Here is a 7,104-nt window from a genome sequence, read left to right as displayed (position 1 = left end):
AACATGAAGTTGGATTTGAGCACAAATATCGTAAAGTAAACTATGTCATCATTTCTATTGTATGGGAAAAAGTCTCAATAATGCAACAATGTGACACCAAAGTACAATAATAAATATAAAATAGGTAGTGTCGTTCAACAAAGAAGCCACAAACATTACAAAATAATGGCTTTTAAGCCACCTCTTTATTCCCTATTAAGCCACCTCTTTCTTTAATTATACTCACTCTCATACCCTCTAACCAATATGTGTTTAGTTGCTGATAATGAACAAATTATGATTGTTAGTAATAATGAGTACATAATTTATATTCTGAGACATGATTTGTAAAAAATAAAATAAAATACAATTAATTCCTTGAAATAAGCGAGTCTATCATCAATACTATCAAGTATCACCATTCACCACACTTCAAAATCAAATATTATCAAATGTTATCAAATATTTCCAAGTAAGCTACTTGAAAGTACATCTATCTCCTCTTCTTTTTTTTTCTTGTTTTTTTAATTTCTATCTCTGCTTCTATTGTTCTACACCGTTCATCTCCCTCTTTAAACTCCCTATAAGTCTGTAACTCGTCTACCACCACGAAACTTTGAATCCCGAAGTAGCCACCACCGTCATTGTGTCTCCTCTTTCTTCCTACAGCCTTGTAACTCTCCTTTCCCTCTCTCTTTAAATGAAAATCTGAAAAACACAACAAATCATGGTACTAATTGAAGGTGGAGGAAGAATTTTTGGAGAAATAATTTGATTTTGTTTCCGGTGAATCAAACAATTGAAAAAATTTAAGGTGGAGGAAGGAAAAATGAGAGAAGAAATGGAAGATTCGAACTGCAATTGAGGAGGTGAGTTTGAAATCTTTTAACATTCCTATTTGCATGCTAGTAAAATACAAAAAAAATTGTTATTGCAATTTTTCAGTATTATTTTCGCATTATTATTCATATCTGAAAAAATTATTTTGAAAAATGAAAGATTTTTTATAATTCGAGAAACGCAAAAATAGTATGTATTGTAAATTGTCGGTGTTTTATTCGATTTAGTATGGATTGAATTTTTTTATAAAAAAGAACACTGTAATTATTTTTATGAAAAGATTGGTTTTTTTAGAATTATTTATCCATTAGAATACTTAATTTTGGTTTGAGAAATTATAGGGTTGTATCCTAAAACTGGCAATCGTTCTTTTTTTTGAAATTCCAAATAAAGTACTCAATTTGCACATCAAAGAACACGGTTATCTCCGTAATAGTTTTGCTATTGGAAATTATTTGGATCGTATGGTGTGATTAATTAGTGATTTCGTAACCCGCAACAATATTAATACTAAAAGACATACCTTGAGATTATTCGTATGGTGGTGATTAGCTTCTGTCCACACAATATTAATTCTAAAAGTCAATTTTGTTTTAGAAATGAACATTTGGAGGTTTGTCTTGTTTCAATTTGATTGAATTTTGATTAATCACACAATAAAATTGAAAGACTTGATTTTAAATGTGGCTCAATAACAATGTTAAAAGACATACCTTTTTTGAGTGTTATCTTAGTTGTACTTGAGCCCTCTGGAAGTTGCATTAAACTTGAGATTGCACTCTGAATTAAAGCACACCAATGTAATGTGTGATCAAACCTCTCTAATGTTTCCGTTTTACTTTATCTCTGTTGTTGCTCTGTATAAAATATTCACAAAAAATCACTATGAAATCATATTACACACTGAAAAAATTGTGTGAGAGAAGTAAGAAAATACATTTTAACTGTTTCTTGCACATCCAACAATGTTTTCCTTCTATTGGATCACGTATTACAACGATTGTGAAAGTACCCTGCATAAAATTCATGCCAAAAAATAGATGATGTATTTATAAACATAGTGTGTATTAATTTTTGTGAATAAATCACTGTAATTACCTGGTATTGGTGGAAAAAATGGTATTCTGATTTGTGATTTGTTTATGTGGTTGTGTCGTTCAGAGAATTGAATGGAGAAGTGGAAGAATGAAAGATTTAGAAGCTGGCGTGTTTATTTGCAGTTTTTCCCCTTTATTAAGGGATTTTATTGGGTGGTTATATGTTTAGCAGTTAAGCCGTACACATTTGTTTATTTATGGTGTTTTTTTTTTTTTTTTGATATTAAGGAGTCAGTTATGTTATGTATTTTCTTTTCTTTCTTAATTGGATTGGATTTTTTTTATAGAATATCTCTATTATATAAGGCAACACATGGGGGACACCAAAAAATAGAAAAAGGAAAAAAAGAAAAAAAAAGTAGAGGATAACTAACTCTTTCATTTGAATAGAAAAAGGGGGGGAAAGTAGGACATTTAAACTGAACATCAGTTTTTTGAGAAAATAAAATATAAAGACATTTTTTCTACCCAATTAATTTTATTTACTACTTCATTTGTTATCATACGTTATCGCACGCATTGCGTGCATGTAAGACTAGTGTAAATTGATTTATTCAATAAGGGTAGAATGGGGCTTTTAATATTTTGGTGTCCCCCCCTAGTTGCCTTATAGAATGTTCTCATTCCGGAGCATGTAAAACCAAAACAAAAGCACTGCCAAACCAACCCATCCCATCCTTTTGATTACAAACCAAGTGTAAGAATGTTCAATATATCCCAACGAGTGAGCAATAATCCCCCCATTTTTTCGTAATTGGGAGCATGATTACTTTGCTATATTATGTCATGGATCCACTTATCAAGAAATATAAACCTCTGCATTCTTGTCCTTTACTATAGACATCTTTTATCATTAAATAAATTAACTTTGTTATTGAAAATATATAATGAACCTCATACCAAAAATCATCTTAGAGTGTCATTTTATGTGTTTTTTTTATAGTCTTTTGGACCAGGGTCGAAGCCGATATTGTTCGAACGAAAGGCTGACCTCCTGAGCAATGCAGGAGTTTTGCTAACGCCTTTCCATCTGCTTGGCACTTTGGTTCAAATTTTTTGGAATAAATCGAATTTGGGGGTTAATTTTGGGGTAAAATCGAAACTAGGGTTTATTTTAGGGTAAAATCGAAATTAGGGTTTTCATATATTAGTTTGAATTTGGGGGGGGGGGGTTCTATTTTTATTCGAAAACTTGCTAAGTTTGGGTTTGTTTGAGTTTTGATTAATATGTTCTACTGAAATTTCGTTTTTTTGGGTTTGTTCTGAGTTTCAATTATGGTTATTGTGAAATTTCGATTTTGGGTTTCATTTTGGTATAATTCGATTTGGGGGGGGGGGGGGTTGGGGCTCTATTCGATTTTCTGGGTTCGATTTTTGTGGGTCGATTTGCAATTTTTGAGATTTATGTTCTTTTTCATTTTGCAATTATTGATTTTTTGGGTTTAATTTGCAGATTGAATTGCATTCAAGTTTCAGTTTTATGTTGAAGATTCATTGAAGTTTGAATGTCGGTTGAAGATGGAATTTCAACATATTTTTTGTTTTTTTATTTCCTCTTCTGAATGTTTGTATCAATTCGTCAAAATTGTTAGTAATAAGATTATACTTCTAGTTTCCTTTATTAGTTTATAATGTTATATATATTTTTTGTTGATGTAAGAATGTGCTTGTAACTGTTACTGTACTAATTGATAACACAATGTTGACGCTTACAAGTGTCCATATAGTAGCTTGAAATTGAGACATCTTCAATTGCGATGATGCTAAAAACGGTCAATATTTTCGACGCCTGTCATTAATTATCGGTGGCTAAATGTTCGCCACTCCTTTAGGGAGTCGAAAATTTTTTATTTCGATGCTTATAAATGTCGAAAAATCCTAAATAAATTGTCGAAAATGTGGAAATTCTAGTAGTTGTTGCATGTAAAAACATCCTTTAGCGATAGACTTATGGTTACATTAAACGCAACTATTAAAATTAGAGACGAACTTATGGTTGCCTCTAAATATAAATGGGCTTATCACCAATGTGACATGTGTGCCCCAAAAAGGTGGCATTAGGGGCAACATATAATTACCGCTGGCTTATGGTCTAAATGTAAGTGGCTTTAGTAGCACTATAAGTCTTGTGCCTCAAAATGGTGGCATTAGGGGTAACCAATAATTAGCGACTAGCATATGGTTGCCTCTAAATAGAAGTGTCTTTAGCGGCACCATAATTTTTCTGCCTCTAAAAGGTGGCATTAGAGGCAACCTATAATTAGCGACGGACTAATTAGAGGCAGCGAGAAAATTGCTTCTAATCACTATTAGAGGCTACAAACATATATTTAGATGCAATTTATGATTGCTTCTATATGTAGCTTTTCTTGTAGTGTAGGTTTATTATCTTCTAAAATAATATGATCCAAGACCGGATAAGAAAGTCGCTGTAAGACTATTTGGTGCTCTGGTCTTTGCATCTTGAAAGGAAACCCAGGACCAATGGCGGCAATTCTATCTTCTAAAGGGATATTAGAGTCAGGGCATTTTGTTCTCATACCAGAACACTTGAGACTTCTTCATATTGCATGACGTCACTTTTTCTAGAAAGTGCCTCACGAATTTTATTGTCATGGTGAGTTCTTTCGTGAGACATGGTGAATTGAAGTTTGGTGATGGTTGTGAATTCGTAAAGAGATGAATTAAATTGGTCTGAAAGATTTTAAATTTTCCTAAAATCCTTGAAAAGGGTATTAATGGAGAAGACAATCAAAATGAAACACGTGCAGAATGTGTGGTACGTTTTATTTTGGGTCATCTTTTGTTCGGCCATGTCAATATGAATTTTTTGACAAATTAAAACATAGGGTCTCAAAGTCATCATATTATAGAAGCCCATTTTAAAGGATAGTAACTCGTAAACCCATCTCAAGGGGTGCGTTACCTAAAAGCCCATTCAAAAAGGGGTGTATCTTTCCAAAAAAAAAAGGGATAAGTGTAATAATCTGAACATATTACTCATCTCTTGAAACCACACCCCCAAGAAAAACCTTTCATCTCCCAAAATCTTCTCAAGAAACACTGTTCTCCAAATGGACGCCCCTCAATCTTCCGCTGAGTCCTAGGTTATAGGGGCTTCAGAACTCAACCCACAAGAGGTTGACCAACCCTTCCTCCCTCCTCTGAAAATTCTAGAGGAAATAGAGGAAGAAGAAGAGGAAGAAAAAGAAGAAGCACTAGTGGAAAAAACTTCTTTTGCTACTTATCAAATGCTCCGGTTGACTAATCAGCCCGAGCATTTGTGAAAATTTTAATTAAAAAGTTCACAAATGCTCGGTTTGATTAGTCAACCGGAGCATTTGATGTCAAATGCTCCGGGTTGGTTAGGACCAACCCGAGCACTTAGACCCTCTCTCAATTCATGAAGCATTGTACCTATTTCTAGTATATTATTATTTCGACCCTCATCATCTTTCCTTCCCTCAATTGTTTTCCCTCCCTCACAACTCCCAAGCCCCTCGCTCAAGTTAAATCTTGCACTATACTTACCCACCACCGTCCCTCCCTTCGTCGTCCTTTTCTCACCCCACCATCCCTCCTCCTTCGTCCTTCGTCGTTCTCTATGCCTTTCCCTCTCCATCAAATTGCTTCTCTCTCTTCCCCTCTTCACTCTCGGTCTACTTCTTGGAATGCATGTCCATGTAGTTTTGTTCGAAATTTATTGCTGTAATTTCGTTTTATTCTTGTATTTTAGAAGAAATACCTTAAGCCACTTTTGTTTCGGTGCTGCTGTTCCGGAGGATGCCAAAACACGGATATAGTTTCTCAGACCTTCGAACGTTTCAAAGTATCGTCTCTCCGCAATGAGTTCGATGCCTGCAATAGTCTTCTTTCTCAGCTTAAGGTATTTCTTCTATTGTCCACCTTTTTTCACGCTTCAAAACCCTATATCCTTCCATTTCTTTCCTCATTTTTGCGACTTCATAAAATAAATTCGGTTTTTCGATCGACATGATTTCCTAGTGTTTTCCCGTTTATGATGTTTTATGTTTGTTCAGTTTCATCTAGTGGAGTATCTAGAGTTCTCTAATTTGCGAATTTTATAGATGTTGCACTCAAGGATAAGGATTTGAGCAGATTCTGTTGTAAATGTTGGTCTCATTTTCTTTAATTTCGTTACAACTATGTATGCGAGTTGTGCTTATCTCGATTTACACTGAAATTAGGTTCGCAACTTTTGATAGGATCAAGGATTGGGGGGGATTGTATTATTTAATGATGGTATAAAGTCAATGTGAAATTGTTAACTGTTGGCTGCTATTGAGGTCATTGTAGCTGAATAGAAGTTGGAGGAAATCGTAATTAGTAGATGATATATTTTACTTCAACTTTGGGGATGGAAGTCTAGAGAACATTATGATTAGGACGACTTTGTGATTTTAATTTTTGGTGCTCGTGGCAGTAGTCGATGTCAAATGTTGGTTGCTAGTGAGGTGATTATAGCTGGATGGATATATGAGCAAATTGCATCTAGTATATTAGGCTATTTTTACTGCAATTTCGGCGCTGGAAGGCTCAAGAATATCATACAAAAGCCAAAAAAAAGAAGTTGATTTTTGGTGCTAGTGGTAGTAGTTAATGTCAAATGTTGGTTGCTGGTGAGGTGATTTTGCCTTGGTGTATAAAACTTTTTTTCAGTTTTCTCAATGATAATGAGTACTCATATGTTTGATTTAATATAAAGTACTATGTGTCCATTCCGCTTTAAAGCTGATCATATATCAGAGTTTCATGCAGACATTCTTACATTCCTATGTTATTAGTGCTCAAATGTGCTAGGAAGTAACTTCTAATGAACTATGTAAGGTCAGAGGTCGTGTTACATATTTAACACTAGTGTTTCTCACGTGCCATGTCAAATACAAGATGTGTGCATCATATCTAATACTATTCGGTCTAATTGCAAAATAGTGGAGCTTGATATGTTGATATTATTAAGAAGTATTCTGTTACTAACTCCGAAATGATTTGTACAAGAAATTAATATTCCTGAATGTTGTAAGCCCAACTCTTAGTTTTGCAGCAGGGGGGACTTCAGTGGCTAAATTCTCTGGTACTCTAATTTGAGCAAGTTAGCACGGTATAGTTATGTTTTTTTAGCTAATTGTGACATCAATAAATAATGGTGTCTTTTCTAGAGCATTAT

At 34.0% G+C, this 7,104-nt stretch overlaps 1 long non-coding RNA gene across 1 annotated transcript; it reads right to left on the bottom strand.

The window, feature by feature from the left end:
• Window positions 1-601: 601 nt before the first annotated feature.
• LOC130591923 (uncharacterized) lies at window positions 602-1,835 on the bottom strand. Its single transcript, XR_008969875.1, has 3 exons — window positions 1,757-1,835; window positions 1,533-1,676; window positions 602-687 (listed from the first exon to the last, which is right to left on the bottom strand). It is a non-coding gene; the product is annotated as an uncharacterized LOC130591923 (long non-coding RNA).
• Between the last annotated feature and the right edge of the window lie 5,269 nt (window positions 1,836-7,104).

This window comes from Beta vulgaris, chromosome 6 (assembly GCF_026745355.1).
Source record: "Beta vulgaris subsp. vulgaris cultivar EL10 chromosome 6, EL10.2, whole genome shotgun sequence".
Taxonomy (NCBI): domain Eukaryota; kingdom Viridiplantae; phylum Streptophyta; class Magnoliopsida; order Caryophyllales; family Amaranthaceae; genus Beta; species Beta vulgaris.
The sequence above is the reverse complement of the archived record's forward strand: the minus strand, read 5'-3'. Positions and strand labels throughout refer to the sequence as shown.